Source organism: Larimichthys crocea, chromosome I, assembly GCF_000972845.2.
Source record: "Larimichthys crocea isolate SSNF chromosome I, L_crocea_2.0, whole genome shotgun sequence".
In the NCBI taxonomy this organism is placed as follows: Eukaryota; Metazoa; Chordata; class Actinopteri; family Sciaenidae; genus Larimichthys; species Larimichthys crocea.
In genome coordinates this window covers 37,549,036-37,567,984 of record NC_040011.1, presented here as the reverse complement: position 1 = coordinate 37,567,984, position 18,949 = coordinate 37,549,036, and positions in this window count along the sequence as shown.

Here is an 18,949-nt window from a genome sequence, read left to right as displayed (position 1 = left end):
ATGACATTGAAGGAAGACACAGGTTATATTATTATCCTCGAAGAGAAAACACAAACACATTCAATAAAATGTAATAAGGAATATTTTTTTCCATGTGGTTAGAGATCAAAGAACATGAAATTATATCAGGATATGTGATTTTGGTCATATCGCATAGCTCTATCTTCAACTATTGTGCTGTGTTTTCATCGAGTTCTTCTCCATAGTAATGGTGCCTCATGCACATATAACCTTCAATATTTAGAGTCAGCCATGCCAAAATGACAAACAAAACATGATTTCTCAAAACATAAAGTTAAAATAAAACTAGGTCGAGGTCATAATATAAATCTACATGATTGTTTCATTAGTCTAAGAGTCCCATCTTTCTATAAATAAGATCACACAGAACACAGAACAACTAAATATAAAATTAATACTTTCAGGACTTTCAAAATTAGCTTTTGAATGTCGGAGTGGAACTGAGTTTACTGAACTGAACATCGATTTTATTATTTTTTGTGTGATTTTGTCTACCTGGGGGATGACAAATTAAAAAATGATCTGAAGAGCCTTAGAAGGTGTCTGCCAACACAAGCCTCCAAAACAACTTCAGTGTACCCTGGCATAGATTTCCTGGAACAGTACAGGAGGATTGAACACTGCTTTTCCCCCAGTATATTATTTGGTGTTGTGGTGATGGTGACGCAAAGCTCTGTCTCAGCATATTCAGCAGAGTTGCATTTATAATGTTTATTTACTCTTCCTCTCAGGTTCTTCCTTTAATTTGTCACCTCCGTGTATTCAGAAAGCTTTCCGCCTCTTGGTGGCAAGAGGAGTTATGTTATTGTCCATTTAAAGTTACAGCCTGGAGTAAGCCTGGAGGGCACGATGCCCATGATTTTCATAAACAATTTGAAATGTGGATTTGCAAATCATTTCATACTGTTTTGATTTTCATTTTTTACACGATGTCCCAACTTTTTTTGGAATCAAGGTTGTACTAGGCTGGTATAAAATCTCGATTGAAGTGTTTCAGTTGCACAAATAAAGGTTGACAGTGTCTTGTGTAATGTAATATTTCACCGATGGGGCTTATGTCATGATTTTATACTGATTTCGACTCATAAACAAACAAACACTCACCTCATTTAGCCTGTGCCAGAGGCTCCAGTGAAAAATAATAAAAAGACATTTTCAGTGATTAATATCCTTCTTTTCCAGCCTGTGGAAAACTGACGCCTGTACTCAATCATGTCCTGAATCTATTAGAAATTATTGATTTTGTAGCAAAGACAGAGAGGGAGAGAGAGAGAGAGAGGCAGAGAGAGAGTGAAAGGTGGGAAGATATAGAGACAATGATATAGAAATGGAGACAGATGAAGACAAACAGGGAGAGAGGAGGGGGAAGAGAAACAGACAATACCCATAAAGTTGTCGTCTTTCATCTGTAATTGAAAAATTCAATGAAACAAACGTCTTTTTTCTTCATAACCATTCTTAAACACGCTGATAGGTTTAGCAGAAGTTTGAGGAATGCAGTGAAGTTCATGCATTATGTCTGGTCTCTAGGGCGCTACATCTCTGGTGTGACCCTCTGTCTTTGATGTCAACCACGTGCTGTCTGCTGTGGCAGTGACGGATGTGGGGAGACAAGAGCAGAGTGGGGAGAGTCGCTTTCAAGGCAAAGCCATTCACTGAACTCAATGACAGAAGAATGGGTCAGAATTCAGAGCGCTCAAAGACTGACAGGTCTCTTCTTGAATCCGAGAAACTAAAGTCAGACCGTGTCTAGAATCCCCTTTGTCAGAAAAAAAGGTATATCTACAGCAGGAGATGGAGGTACAAGTGTGTGTATGTGTGTATGTGTGTGTGTGAATCTGTGTGTGGGTTTAGTTGGTGGTTCAACTTTTGATTTTAATTCCTACAGACAAGTATGGCATTTCATGGTGAGCTGGTGCTGCCTGAGCCTTATGGCACTGCATCTGATGACTGCGTTGCTTTGAAGTGCCCAGTCCAGACTGTTCAGCTGATACCAGAGATCTGCAGATAAATTCGTCAGTACCCTGTAATAACTCAGAATAAGCCAAAGTTATGGACCCTATGGACGTCTGGCCCTCCATGTTAGAGAGCAGATTTTGTGTGTTGTAGTGAAAGAAAGTAGTCCAAAAACAAATACAACACAAGCTGGTTGTTGTAGAATTTAGGGCAAAGACACATCAAACATACTGAGGGCTCCTCTGATAAATCCCACAATCTGTCTGTGGGATCTAATAAATTCATAACATCCCCACTGTTCCCTATCTTGCACTACCTTCCTCTCAACCCAGGGCCTTCCACTCTTACCTGCCCTGCAATAACCACATTCTCCCTGATCACCGGACGCCCTCACCCAATCCCCATAACCTCATTAATCCTGCAGAATATATACCGGTCCAGTTCCACTTATTCCCCTCCAGATCTATTGTGCCTCCCTGTCTTATTGTCTTTTCAAACACAATGGTAGCTCTGCGTTCTAAAAACCCATTATTGTCAATGGCTTGTCCCGCACCACAATGTTTTTTGCTGTGTCGAACAAAGCGCAGCACACTGCAAATTGCATACCGTGAAAAGGACCATTAGCATTCCAGCCTTTTAACCAATCTGCCTGCTCCATGGTCTTTTCTCCTGTTTCATAGCCCCTGCTCTGTTTCGTTTGCTTGCTTGTTACTAACCTCAGCCTGCCTTTGACTCTGCCCTTTCAACACTGATTTGTCTTTTACTGTAAGCTGTGCATTTGAGTCCTCACTCATTTATTAAGCTTGACAGTCTGTCAAAATACAGATCTCGCTTATATTGCTGTTTCACTGTTGAGTTATGTCCACGATAGTAAATCAGTGCAAGAGCTCCCTCTGAATTAAGTTGTATGTCAACAGTAAAATAACAAGCTGTAAACACATGATAGATCTCAGGTATGCCATCACAGAATATGAATGGGAGTGGCTCTGCATTGTTCGCTAAGTTTTAACTAAAGCCTAGTTGGCATGGGGTCTTAAGCTGATGGCATAGACGAGAAGAGATCATTGAAGTTAGAAGTTAGTTGAAGGTTGATGGTAGAAACACAGTCAAAATATATATCAGGGTTGACAGCTGTTTTTAAGGTTCTGTGTTTAAAGATAAATCTGTGCCTTGGGAGCAGGAGGTGGTTAATTTTGTCTCTAATAGTTTTAATTTTATCATTAAAGAAGCTCATGAAGTCATTACCACTGAGGCCTATAGGAATGCATAGCTCACTGGAGCTGTGGCTCTCTGTAAGTCTGGCTACAGTGCTGAAAAGAAACCTGGGGCTTTTCTTATTTTCCTTATTTCCTGCTGCTCTGGCATTAAGGAGCGCCTTCCTGTATATTTTATTTATCTTGCCAGACTGAATGAGATTCTTCCTGTTTGGTGGAACGCCATTTGCTTTCAAATTTCCGTGGCACCTCTGTTTAATTATCTGCTTTTTTCAGAGGAGCAATATAGTCGAGTGTTGTTCGCAGTGAGCCTGCAGCACTATCAACAAGATTATCTGTTTTGGCTAAAGGGATCATACAAGTCCTCTGTTATGCTGAGACTTGGCATTAAATTAATTACAGATGGAATCAATTGCTTAAATGTAGCTACACCACTATCAGATAGACATCTGCTGCAAGGGCTTGTAGTCCAGTAATATGCATTCAAATGTTACTAAGTAATGTTAATAATAATGTTAATTGCAATGCCATTTGAGAAAACAAGGTCAAGGGTGTGGTTAAGACAATGAAAGGGATTATTATTGATGTTCAAGTGAATATAAAAACCACTGACCATAATTACAATAATTAAGGACAAAACCTGATAAAAACCAGGAGTGCAGTGCACTATGACAAATCATCTGTGAGACCAAGCAGATTGTGATTTGGTTAAATTGTACTGCTTACATCCTGCCTGTGTTCATTACCTTTAAAGTCCAGCTCATGGCCTTTAATTACTGCTCTAGCAGGCGACTTTGGCGTGCAGTTTCATTTCTCAACCATTCATTGTTGTAAATGTTTGTAACAACAGATTGTTGTATTTAGATTTGATTTGCTTGGTGAATTTCATCCTTGTAATAGTTGGTTGTTACTCTCTTCATGATGTAATGGAACAAACAAATTGTTCTTTAGTCATTATGTTGTAAAAAATGTATTTTTAAAAATCTTTGGTGGATATAATTTCATCAACTTTGCCACAGAGGTTTGTGTTTCTCATGTTTTGACCCTGATGAAATTATGGGACTCTTATGAAATATTGTAGACATTTAGGCCTTGGGCCACAGAACAATTGATTCACTTTTGCTGGGGAACTGGAACTCAAATTTTTTTCCAGTACATAACATGACATATTGATTTTAGACCATAATAATGAAATACATAGATATTCCATATCCTAGGGCAAAGCAAACAAATTACTTTAACTTCCAATTAATGCAATAGGAATGATAGCATGGAGACAGAAGTCTGAAGTACAACACAGTCAGGTTTGCAGACGAAATTAACACGATATTGAATATTTATTGCTTGTATCCCACATCAATACAATTCAGATTGTCTTAACATTGATGTTTTCAAAATGTGAGGCTTGCCTCTCTAAAGGCAAAGAGAGAGATGTATGGCCCGGATACTGTGTGAGGCGAAAGGGACATGTTGGTGCTCTGAAAACAACACAAAGTTATTGTAGCAGCTGTTGCAATTGTTGTAAGACACCAGCTATGGGGGCAAAGAATGTACTGCAATCAGTGCCTGATTGCAAATTCACGTTAAAAATCATCAAATCGTCATTTTTTCTTTACACTTTCCAAGAATAATTGGTCTGATCTCTATCGCAAATCTATATCATAAAAAAGACAGACTAGTTTTCTTCACTATCAGTACATTGATGGGTAAATTGCAAACAAGAAGTGCTAATTGTTAATTCAGCAAGCGCTGGGTGGTGGGCAGTTGTCTTGATTTTGATTGGGCTGCTGAGGGAAAACATTGTCAGGCTTTGAAAACCCCTGATCGGAATACAATGTAGTTGGGTGCACATACTGATATTTATCATTCGGTCAAGGACACTTGACTGCAGATGGTTAGAGACTTCCCAACATGTTTATTCAGAGTTCTCCTGAATAGTAATGAAACAGAATGAATAAAACAGAATAACACTGAAAAACATGGATGTCTTACACATGGATGATGAGTTATTATTAACTCTCACCTTGTTCATTCTGTCATGACAGTGACTGATAGAGAAATAATGGTGTATATTGGATTCCATCTTTCATATTAGATTCATTTTACCTGCAGTGGGGCTATTATGAGTTCCTAACTCAAGCCATTGACACCTTTGAACTTTGATTCAGAGATGATAGTCATCAACACGACTGCCATAGTCCATCCTGCCGATTGTTGGTTGAATGTCACCTCCTTTAATTAGCCCCCTGCTTGGGAATCTGCCATCAGTTTTGTGGCCAGACTTTCCTTCTAACCCGCTGCTCAGGAGGGAGAGCAGATGTTTCTCACAGTATGATTAACTCATGAATCTTGAATAGTTTGTGAGACTACAGGTGAAGTGTCCTCTAAATTTTCATTGTTATATTTTATTTTACACTGTAAACAAAACAGTCTGCTATAAATTTACTGAGATTTTCACTCAAGGTTCTACTTCTTTCCATCAAACGCCTTCAATAAAGTGACGATACTGATACTAATAGTTCTACAAGGAAACACTGTGACTGTTCGTTGCAGAAAAAAATACTGTATAAATTATATCAGATTGTTTCTGTTTGCCATCAATACTTAAAATAACAGTTTGGTTGTTCATTTGTATTTACTTATTTACAGAGTTTTGTATATACAGTAAGTTAAAACACAGAAAAATACTGTAAAAATGGAACAGAGCTGGGTGCATGCATGCACCTTTGCTGAGATAGTGTCTGGTGTGTTGGACTACAACTGAAAACAGGCTGGTTAGGCAGGTTAAAGGAAAAAAAAAAAGATAGATTCAGGGATTCATAGCTTCATAGCTTCAGAGTGTGATACATTTTTGAGAGGTCACATTCAAATGGCTCAATCTGGACAAAAAGAAGACCCTGCAGAGCCAGAGATCATGTTTAAACTACAGTCGTGGCTATTGTAGCAATAACTCCTTTGAGCAAAAAGCAGAAAGTGATGCCCAATTCAAGCAGTACATGAAGGGTTAACCTCCTCTCGGAGCTACCGGTAAAACAGTTAGTCTAAAGCTCTCAGTTTACTATGAACATTAAATCTCTCTTAAGCCGATGTGTCGATGTGATGACACCCGCCACATGATTGCACATTCAAGTTTTAATAACAGTGTAATTGGGTATCTGCCAGTCACACTGGGTGAGCATTGATCAGCCACTCACACTGACTTAAATGATCACTGAGACTGGAGGCTCTCATACTGGAAACAAAAGACCTAACAATCTTTTAAATGTAGATTATCCTTAATCCTTCCTTCATCTGTTCTCTACAAAAGTAGCCACAGACGAAGAGGAACTGTTTAACATCTCGTCATCATTCCGTTTGGCTGGAGTTTTAACTACTATTAGTGGTCTGGAGTAATGTTTTTCTGAGAGGGTTGCACGCATGGCAACACGAGTGATTGGATACACACTTACTCCATTGGTTTTATGTTATTCCAGTTTGTTAGACGTAAAGAATACACACAGTATGTCTCTTTAAAAACACTGAATGTATGCATACATTTTGTTTGTGTATCCGCTGGGCACCTTTAAGCCAGTTTAGACAGTTTATATTGTACATGGCAGGTGATAGCTTGAATGTAAATGATTTTCTAAGCCACACATTAAGATGCTGTCACTGAACCATCCCCTCACACACTAAACTTTTATCCTTAAAGACAAAATACACACCTTCAGTCTTAAGGAGAGTGAATTAAATCATGTATATGCTTATGGTGTATGTTGTACAAAGATAAACATATACCTATATTATCTATATACTTCTATCTGGACTGTCCACAGTCACACACACACACACACACACACACACACACACACTGACATTTATTCATTGACATTTAAAGAAATTTAGCCTGAGGGCCTTGGATAATATTTGGATCCATGAAGAAATCCCCAAATGGCAACTGTCATTTACTTACAAAAATAAAATTGTCAAAGAGTTCTGACAATGTAAATGTATGTATTTTTGTTATGGTCTACAGAGTATAATAAACCACAGCAGATGTCCAGTAATTGAAATACCCTCTGCATCTTATTTGTAGCGAGATGAAGTTGACAGTGATATAATAACGTTATGAGTGCTAGGAGGAGCTGTGCAGCTCACATTGGTGCTCTGTTAAGAGGAGATAGTGAGACTTTTCAGTCCTTTTTATCTTTGTTTCCCTGTGGTCTGGGATTCAAGTGTGTGTGTGTGTGTGCGTGTGTGTGTGTGTGTGTGTGTGTGTGTGTGTGTGTGTGTGTGTGCGTGTGTGTGTGTGTGTGTGTGTGTGTGTGTGTGTGTGTGTGTGTGTGTGTGTGTGTGTGCCTCTCCGTCATTTCTCCAATATTCAGTAATTACAAATTAACATTCACCAACGTACATATGAAAGGCACATTCAGCAGCACAATCTTGTTACCTAACCCGCCCTCCACCCTCCTCTCTCTTTGTTAACAGCTCTCCTGGTGTGTAAATACCAGCCTGGTGATTAATGGTAGGATGTAAGTCCTGTTGTGTATCTGTCACCTCATCTATCATACAGCCCAGGATGACCAATAGAAATGACAAGATGAATGGGCCCGATGAACCAGGTCTGCTGGTCTGTTACTAAACTAGATAGAGCTGTTCACCTTTTTGTTGTTAGTTACGCCTCGCTCTCTGGACGCTGATTACTGCAACTCCAGCTAGAAAACACTAAAAACAAAAACAAAGAATGGGTTCTGTTTTGTCAACTCTGCCTCTTGTTTTTGTCTTATTTCCTTTCTTAGATAAAATAGACGACCAGAGGTTAGCTTGCCTTAAAAAACAGTCCTGTTCAGATCCAGTTTTTACTCCTTTGCTTGGATAAAGTGCCATAATTCGAGGCAGGTGGTTATTTGTTCTGTGCCCAAGTTCAAATGACATTTCTCTCACCTGTCAAAATTAGCTAAATGAGAGAAATTAAATGCTCCACAGTATGATTGAACTACCGCAGACACGACTGGTGTGAACATGCCCCCGGGGTGCTACAACTAAGCACGGTGTAATCAGAGAGCCAACACATTACATCTGGAGCTGAATCCACATACCTCAAGGGCATGCCCTGCCCTTTCTGAAAGGCTGTGCTTTGCTTTTTGCCACAACGCGGGCACTTGGCTCAGTTCACAGGCACAGCTTGGTCATCACCTGGACTCTTACCCCTGATGGTCTCGGGTGGTGAGATGACCTTCTCACTAGTCGAAAGAGCAGAGTCTCATCATTTCTTTGATTATACGTTGAAAAGTCAGAGCGTTACACTCTAGGCTATCTATCTGATCTCCTCTCTCATAGTTATAAATAGTTCCTTACATCCTCCTACTGTATCCAAGTAAAAGTACAGCACGCTTTTTATACTTCAGTTACCTCATTGTGTTTCCTTGTCTTCTCTCCCTTGTTTATTATATCGACTCCTTTATATCGGTTGCTTCTAATATTGTGGATGTACAAACTGAAGTATCCTCTGCTGTTGGACTCACTGCAAAGCGCTCTGAATGAAAACACCATTGAGAAGGTCATTCGCTCAGCCACAGCCATAGAAAAGATGAGGTTCATGAGCAATGTAGCATAAATGCCATAAGCCTTACCTTTATGTCTCATAAATCACACATTGGTAATCTGTATTGGCCTGTGTGTTATATAATGTGTGCAAAATTTGACTGTTCAGAGGTGCATTGGACACCTTCCCACTGCTTAGAGCACAAGTAGATGATTTTCACTGCATTAGTATTGCTTGGACTCCCTGCATGATTTGCAATAATCGGTGATCTTAACCCCTGTGTGAACCTGCTGAGTTTATAAATTGCAAAGTAAAAAAAAATGCAAATACCCAAATGGATGGGTTGCAGAGGAAAAGCTGTAAAAACACAGGTGGACTTAAAAATAGTAACAATGCACTCCCAGTAACAGTGACGGTGAACCAGCAAACACAATATCAGGGCCTCAACATAAGCTGAATGCAGCTGTCGTTGATACGCCTGTGAGTTTCCTGCTATGACAAATCAAAACATCTGCTGTGCAGCCAGTTCGTAATTTTCAAACACAGAGGTGATCAAAAATATAAAGACTTCTCTGAAAGTATTGAATTAGAGTTCTGAAAGTATTTTTCGGTCTGAAATGAACAAATCAGTGTGAACAAGATCATAGTCCAGCGATTCAGAGCACCTTTCCTTGGGTGTGAAGATCAGCACCACTGATGTTCCCCAGACGTCATGTGCACACACTGAGCTGGCTGAGCCGGCTGATCCTGGCCTCTGTGCTTGACCTCCCGGCAGCCTGAAGTAATTGGCAGTTGGAAATCTCACCTCTCATCTACAATAGGATGGGTATGTGCTCAGCATAAAAATAACATCCTTTCCATTTACACCTCAGAACTCCAGGTTGTGGTGTCATTGAGCTTTGCCATGAGGTAAAAAAGAGAGCGTGAAGGGTAAAGGTGAGTTCACTGTCTTGTATTTTTCTCTACTTAAGATTGATTGTGTGTTAAAAACATAATCACAGAGAGTTTTTTATGGCCTTCACCTTCAGGGATTCATGCGTGTTTTTCTGTATAGAACAAGAGGTGAGATAATTTTAGAGTGACCCGTACAAAGGTTCAAACATCCAGTCATTTTTCACATTGAATATATTCGGAACCTTTGTTTAAAGGGAAAAAGAAAACTGACAAATGACAACTTATCTTTCCATTTCTTCTCATGACAAGATGATGGTGTTTAAGCTTTAGCATGCAGTGTTGTTATTACGGTAAATGTAGAGGTGTAACGCAACGTAATGTAACGTAACGTAACATCTTCCTCTCCCCCACCTCCTCTATGGAGTCTGGGAGGCAGTCCAGGACAGAGCTGGAATTAATTAATTATATAATTGTTATTTATTATTGTTGCTTTATTCAATTCAATTCAATTTCAATTCAATTTTATTTGTATAGCCCAAAGTCACAAAGTACATTTGCCTCGGAGGGCTTTACAATCTGTACAGGGAGTGACACCCTCTGTCCTTAGACCCTCGGTTCGAGTGAGGAAAAACTTGCCCACAAAAACCCTTTAACAGGGAAAAAAGGTGGAAGAAACCTCAGGAAGAGCCACAGAGGAGGGATCCCTCTCCCAGGACGGACAGACGTGCAATGGATGTCACGTGTACAGAACAAATCAACACAAACATATTGTACAATTACAATGACTGACAAAATGACAGTTTACAGCATTTATAATGCTATTACTGTTATAATATTATTATAAATAATAATGAATTATCCTGGAATGAACTTCATGATGTTTCTCTGAGCAATATGTGCGGCACACGTAATAAAGATATGCAGCCAGCCTGTCTACACACACCTTCACATATGACTGAACAGCTCTCTTAGTTCTTTATTTATTTATTTAAATTGTGGCTTTCTCAGTGAGTGACCTTGTCGCTTTCACATCTGTCACATTTCATGATGATCTCTGCCATCACACCTTTCAAATTTACACACATGGGACCAATGAACTATTTAAACTGCATCCCTTTTTTTCAAACCCCTAACACACACACACACACACACACACACACACACACACACACAGTGAGATAGAGAGGGTAGAACCCCATTTCCATTGACACATCACAGCTTGCAGTATGCATGACCAACCTTGCCATTATCTCGACGCAGAATAATTTGAGTGTCAGATATTTCATCACGGAGCAAAAAATTATTTACCCTGTCACAGACTGTGGCGTTCAGACGGGTGTTGCGGTGAGGGTGTTAAATTTAGTCCCTGTATGAAAATTACAGTAGCAATGGGAGAGATCTGACCAAGAAAATGAGGGCCGTGACTTATGGTTTTACAGATCAGCTTTTTAAAATGTGATGTGTTATCCCAGTTTCAAGATCATTACAGCAAAGTCCTATTATCTCTGCTAATGACCTCATCATTCAAAGTGAACAAGCTTTATTCACTCCCCTCCAGATTCACAGAACAAAAGGCCAGACTTGGGTGAGGGGGTGCGTGTTTTTTTAGTTTGTTTTTTTTACAACAAGCATACAGGAAATCATCGACCACTCGCTGCTACTTCTTGAGTGCTATTGAGTGGGAAGTTGAAGATGTTCACAGCAGAGTTATACAAACTGTTTCTTTTCAGTTTGCCTCAGCTGGAATGATGGAGTAGAAAAGATGTTTCATCAATTGAAACTTAGGAAAATGGTCACTCCCTCCAGGCAAACATGTCTCGATGGGAAACATCAAACTGGGAAATTAAGATTTATAAATGGCAACTATTGTGCAGACCTCCATCTCTGGTGCTCCAGCGGATGGCACCCTGACTGAATGCGGACAATTCCCTGGGTAGTTTGCCAGATGGGCAGCACTTTTGGGGCAATTGGTTTCCTTGAACCAAGGATTTGATTGATCACATGAAAAAGTGAATTCTGACCTTAGCTTTGTCACCCAGGAAACTGTGGTGTGCAGGGAGAATTTCAAAATATCTTTCCAGATACAGGATAAAGGCTGAGTAAAATCAACAGAAAAAAAAACAGGCAGCTCGACATTCGCTTGTGTACACCTACAGGTTTTGTGATTGACAAGTGCATTAAAGCCTCAGCAATCAAACAACAGGCTCCATCAGCTGTTAGCTCAGCGTGATGGTGAACAAAAAGGCTGCAGTATCTGATTAGACTGACTGACACCGTAACACAGGTTAGCCGACACACCAGGGATGGGCTGTTTACAAAGCTGCGGCCGCAGCAGTGTAACCCAACTATAGCAACAATACATTCAGCCAAAACAATGGTCTGAAACAGCTCCGAGGACTTTAATATTTAACCAAGCAGGCTGGCAGGTGGAGAGCACTTGCCCTGGTTTATCTTTCCCAAAGGAGCTTAGACACTCCAGCAGACTAACTACATTACATTATTATGCAGGGGTGTAATTTACACCTTATTCCTTTGATAGTTCTCATGGAGCAAAGGATGCATGTGCCCAGACGTGCCTTTTGAACCATCAGGGGAAACAAAGTAAGCTCTCCACTTAGCTCAGGCTAAACTCCCTGACACCAATACTGAAGAAAAAAACAACCTTTCATATTGTTGAAGCACAGTGAATGAATACTGCATGTATTCACAGCTCGTGATAGTTATAAGAGAAATCTGTTTTACAACATTGTAAAGTGTGTTGAAAGACCTTGAAATCAGGACATGCTGTCATATGCACGAATTGCTTCTGTAATATTTTATGATCTCAGGGGTGTCTTGTCTAAATGAGATGTTTACTTTTCAAATTGAATTTGAAATGCAAAATAATTCATTATGCAAATATGCTGGTTCTTGGTGTTTTGTACGTGTAGATAAACTCCCTGGAAGTGCGTCACTTGTAAAATGTCAGTGAGGAAACTTTGCAGAATACAAACATCATTACACCTGTTTTCCTTAAGCAGCATAAAGGACCTTAGTTCACAGTGGACTGAATATGTATTGTGAGTTGGGCTGCGTTTGGTTATGACCAAGCGGCAACCTCCATAGTTGTGAAGTGAGTGCAGAAGTGCCGAAAACTACAGGTCCTTGAGCGGCCACTCGAGGCTGGCTAGGTTGAGCACCTAGGCTTCATTAAGCCCACCTCAGGTCTGCTGATGATCCACGTCTTTGCAGATTTTTTAGCCTGGCGGTGGCAGAGGCAGGACTACAGTACCAACATGGCGGTGGCCAGAGCCACAACACTCTTAGCTTGTAAACGGCTCTTCAGAAACCTGTGGGTGACATCATGGATATGTTCACTATACGATTGGACTCGATTTGAAAAAATTGCGACCTACCTAGTCATAAATGTTCAGCTATACAGTGCACTAAAATATGTTTCTGCTAACATTTGTAGTGAGAAATCTTGATTCATATTTGTCCGGTACTTGTTTTATAGTTAGATCTAAGTTTTGTGAGATCAGTGTGTTGCATTGGAAGGACTCACTGATTGTCAATCACAAGGTAGCCACGTCCTTAAGCATAACCTGCTTTTTCATCTATTTTACTCTGAATAGTACCCTAATTTACAAAACTGACATAATGCTGCATGGAAGAAGACTTGAAACTAGCAATTGAGACCAGGCGTTGGTGCCTAAATGGCAAGATCTTGCTTAAATGTATGTGAAGCATGTTTAGTGTTCAGAAGCACCATGCCTGATTCAAGTGTGCTGATGGATTTAAAGTCCTGCTTAATTGGATGGAAAGAATTGATGGTTTTCTCTCTCTCTCTCTCTCTCTCTCTCTCTCTCTCTCTCTCTCTCTCTGACATTTTCATGCAATTCATTTTCATTCCAAAAGAGCTGTTTTAATTGTGCACTTCAACCTGTCCTCTCTCTTTCAGAGTCAGGAAGTAAATGCCACCGACCACTTGCTGCATGTCAGGTTACCATAAAAGAAGCTCTGTGGGTGGATTAACATTTTGTATATTTAGTCCTCGGCAAGAAGTGGTGGTTGCCTCTGTCTATATAAAGAAAGACAGTTTCTGTATCCATCGTAAATATTTGTTTTGTTCTCTGGTTACATTTCTGTATGCGAGATTGAAGTCTATGCAGAGTTGCTTTTTTAAGCAGTTTCCTCCAGTGATACAGAATGTGGAGGAAATTGAGCAGACTGACACAGAAGTAACAAAAAAAAACACATAAAGCACAGTCTTTTATTACCACTGGCAGTGAATGAGGCAGAGGTTCTGAGATAGAGGGGAAGGAGTCAGACAGATGACACAGATGCACAGAGAAAGAGACGGTTAATCAATCAGACAAACTGTGACCAAAAACCTAAATAACCGTGCTCTCTGTGTTACACCTCATTCTGAATGCAGAGCCATCTGTGTATGCAGAAGCTGTGTGCAATGAATGGCAGGGAGGAAACAGGATCAGATTGTGCAGAACCAATCTCAAATAGATGTAAACCAAGCAAGTGGGGCCACAGAGATGTACCTGCTTGAGCTGATTGAGTCAGAAACTCTCTGAGGCATGTGGGCCTCACACATAACCAGAATGTAAATAGCCTGGCCATGTCTTCTGCAATGGAGTATCATGATTGACATCCCTGCAGCCGTGACACCAGGGCCACAGTATTTAATTTAAATACAAGCCAAATATACAATGTCCACTGAACAGGGCCCCAGAGGAATTATCCTTATTATTGGTCATGAAGGACGAAAGTATGGAAAAACGTCTGATAGATTTGACTGATAGACGGAAGAGGAAGCTAGAAGCAGACTAGTAATGCACATTTCACCAGGGGTCATGATTTTTTATGATCAAATTAATAATTTAAGAGGTGATGCTGAGGACAGGCAGGTCAGGCCTTCAAGACACACAGTGGCTTGAAAACATGAAGCACACTATTCTACAAATAAAGATAATATTAATACATGTACTGGCTGTGACTTCAGTTCATATTCCTTTGGGCTGTGTTCAGACCGAAAAAAGCATTGTGTTAAAAACATGCAAGGGGCTGGTGTTGGTGTTGGCCTATTGCCACAACCATGTACAAGAAGATGAAGAAGATGAAATACAAGCAAGAAGATCCAGATTTAAGCAAAACGTCCATGTGTTTGCACGTGTATTAGATGCTAAAACATTTCAATTCACACTGTGAGATTTAATAACTCTGCAAAGTTGCACCTGTTTAGGTAGATGATTTAACTAGCTAATAGACTGAATTTTAATGTTGTGTCACTTTGTGTCACACAATTCAGTCTGACATTGCGTTTGATGTTGAAGTGATGTATTCGTCATTTTCAGTATGTAAGCTGTGGTAGTGATTGCAGTTTATTTAAACCTGCTATAGCAGATTTTCCAACAGCTGCTTATTTACACGTCCAGTAGTTATGAAGAGACATTATCATGGACTTGGAGTCATTTTCTTGCTGCCTGTCAAGTAAAAGTCCAATATTCTGTTTTAGCTCTGATTTTGGACTCCTCCAGCCAAGCTGCTAAATTCTCCACTATGTTCATTAGCTAGTCACTAAGTCTGCCTGCTGTTTGTTGCTGAGTAGGTAGTGTACAATGGCTTTTTTAATGCTCGATCACCAAACTCAGCTGCCTGCTGTGGCTGAAAGCCGCAAAGCTGCTGGTTGAAAGTCACTATATATTCACTATATTCAGTTTTGACTTGCAAACACAGCGCTTTGTCAGATATTTTGGCACTGCGTTGTGGCAAAACCTTTGCTCTTTATCCATTCTGTCAGTGAGTAGGTTTGTGGAAATAAATGAGGACATTTTGTTTTTATGACACAGCGCTGTTGTCATCGGAACACAACTTTAAGCTGCGTGTGAACCAGCTGATGAGTGGAAGTCAAGTTGAAAGTCAAACTGCATTACCCTGTGAGGCAGCATCTAAGAACTGCACTTCTTTCTTTCTGCACTTCTTTGGTCGTGCAGAGTTTCATTTTATTTTTTTAAGACAGCTCCAACACAGGGACCAAGTCTCCCACACGGAGAGTGACTCAGTGACAGTAAAGAAAAAGACATTCAAACTGGTACATTCAACACTGGAGACACCCAGAGACTCTAACTTCACACACGCATTCCTAACATCTGTCATCTTTTTTTTTTTTTCCTGGAACAAAGGGTATAATGTATTCACACAAACACACACAAACACACACATACTCACGCTCACCTCCAGCTACACTTTTCAATTTAAATAGCATTTCATAATCCAGCCATGAAGGGCCTCCAAAAACCGACTATTCAGTTAATGTGGAAAAAACATAGAGGAATTCTGCACAACACAAATGACAGAGGTCATTTTTAAATTTGTAAATGCTCTGTAATGTAGATATTCAATCTTGCAGAACTGCAAAATTGTGTGTTTTGCATTTGAGCAATAAGCATTGAGAGTTTTTTATGTTCTTATTCTTTGTGCTCCGGCACAGGGGTTGACACAAAAGCAGAAAAACCTGACAGTGTAATCCAGTACGACAACAATAACAACAGCTAGAGCCTCCAAATGTTTAACAGCTCTCTGACACAACCAAACCAAATACGACTCTTTATGAAGGGTTTTTTGCAGATCTACTGGATTTCATCATGTAGTACAAACTATAGCAGAAAAAAAAATAAAAAATATAAGGTGAAATCTTTTACAAAAACTGACTGGATAGCATACTTATTATATAATATTATAAGCACACAGATGTTTTCGACGGGTTAGAGCATCAAATGTTGTGCCATACTAAGTATATCTTATTAGTCATTAAAGCAGGCCTTTGCCTGCAGGCGAATTATGAGTCTAATTTTGCCAAATCAATCATAGATAAATGTCAAATGCTGATAAAAATAAAGTATGAATTAATGTCTGTATCCTCATGCATCATCCATCCTGCTACAAGGCTCCTAACACATAAGCTGGAACATGCAGTGATTTTATTTACCAGTAATCATGTGCTGTGCTTCTTTTTACCATCCCTATTGTTCTTTTTTCTAAATTATGAACCATTTATCTGCCCATGACCCTCCTCTTTCGCTCAGGACTATCTCGCTGTTTGCAGTGAAGCTCAATGTTAAATAAGGGAGAAACAAAGCACTTTGCAGAGGTTTGTCACAAAACAACATGCAAAGCAGAATGAAGATAGTTTTAAGTTCAGCCGGCACCTTTAGAAATACCTGTTCATGCACTATTTTCCTACTATTAATACGGACTTCCAGCACAACTTTCCCATCTCTGTGAAGGACATAACGTACAGTGTTTGTACAGCAGTTTAAGAGAAAGGTCACAAAGAAGAGGGACTTTCCATCTCTTGTTGAAGCCCTCGACACTTGCCCCAATTAGATATTTCCCAAGATGAATGGTCACCTAAGGCCCTCATCACCCCACCTGTGACAAGCAGTGCTGTGGAAAGACTCTTCTCAGCTGTCAGTCGGATATAAACTGGCATCGGCTGCATCGGCACAGAGGCACAGAGGCTGAACACTCTGTACCTACTTGAAAGGAAACAGACTGATTCATCGGACTATAAAGAAATAACATCAGTGTTCTGTAATCATCAAAGATATTTTTAATGGAGACTTAATTGGTGCAGTTTTCTTTTTATGACACTATTTCTACGACCCTGACAAGATAAGTTGGTATAAAAATGGAGGGATAGATGTTTCTAGGTCTGCCAGACATGTGTGTACAGTATGTGTGTGTGTGTGTGTGTGTGTGTACGTGTGTGTGTGTGTGTATATTTTGCCGCTGTGCCAGGCTGTTACGTCTGGTCGGCTTGTTGATTTAGTTTTTACTGCTTGTCCTTTGGTTCTTCTGTATCTTTACACCTGATTTAAGGCTGATGCCGCTGCTGCGGTGTGTGTGGTTATTGAGGTGTACCAGGCTAATACTGCCATATCCACAGACCATAATATAGCATTGCTTGTTTTAGTTTGTTCTGGTTGCTACCTGTTGTTTTGAGGTCAATACCAACAATATTTGAGAAATTATGCCATTAAAGATATGTGCCGATTTGAACATTTTATGATTAGGATAACATTCTTGTCATTCTTGTCATTTGCGTACACACAGAAGTGTATTAGAAGTTAAATATTATATCTGCCATTCTGATGTATCAGTCAGGCTTAACTAGCAATGACCTAATTTAGGCTAAGATAGACTTACTGTTGTGTCAATCTATCTTCAATTTTCAACCACCATCAATTGAATTTCTTTCAGTTTATCAGGGGTCGGGTCATGGTGGCAGCAGGTTTAGCAGGGCGTTCCAGGCATCCCTGTCCACAGCAACGCTTTCCAGCTCCTCCTGGAGGGACCTGAGAAAATTCCAGGCTTGAAGGGTTATGTAGTCCCTCCAGTAGGTTCTGCCCCACGGTCTCCTCCCAGTTGGAGATGTCGGGAACACCTCCAAAGGAAGGCATCCAGGGGGCCATCCTAATCAGATTTCCGAACCACCTCAGCTGGTTCCTCTTGGAGCTATGTCCAAACTCCTAACCTATGTCTAAGCCTGAGCCTGGCCACCCAGCGGAGGAAGCTGATTTCTGCCATATGTATCTGTGATCTCATTCTTTCGGTCACTACCCAAACCTCATGACCACAGGTGAGGTAGATCAATCAAAATCAAGAGCTTTGCCTTCCAGCTCAGCTCCCTCTGCCCCACAGTCCGATGTAGCAGCCATAGTACTTACTGCCCATGCCACACCAACCCACCAGTCCAGTTCATGCTCCATTTCCCCATTCTTTGTGAACAAGACCTCAAGATAATTGAATTCCTTCATTTGGGGCAGCGACTCACTCCCAACCTGGATGGAGAATTTCACTGTTTTCCAGCAGAGATGCATGACCTCAGACTTGGAGGTGCTGACTCTTATCCCGGCTGCAAACCACCCCAGTGTTGAAGGTTACGGTCTCATGAAGCCAACAGAACCATACCATCATCCACACCTTCACTATCAAATAAAGGTTAAAAAAAAGTGGATGATTGATCAACTGATTGATCAGTTCATTGCTCCTTTTCTGTAAACCCACCCAACATTTTGACTGTTCTCGACACACACAACAACACGGTGCGATAACCAGTTTACAGGCCTGAGGCAGTATGAGTGAAACTACCTCTTGATTTGTGTAATTTTATTAGTTTGTGTAATTTAATTCTCAATTTATTTGATTCAGACGCAGCAGAACGTATTCACAAAGCCAGAAGCATATATCGTTATTCAGAACATTACTTTCTGATGGCAGCCTAAAAAGTTCCTTTTCCCTCTAACTGCTACCATAAATCAGTGAAAAGCTTTTACGTTTCATT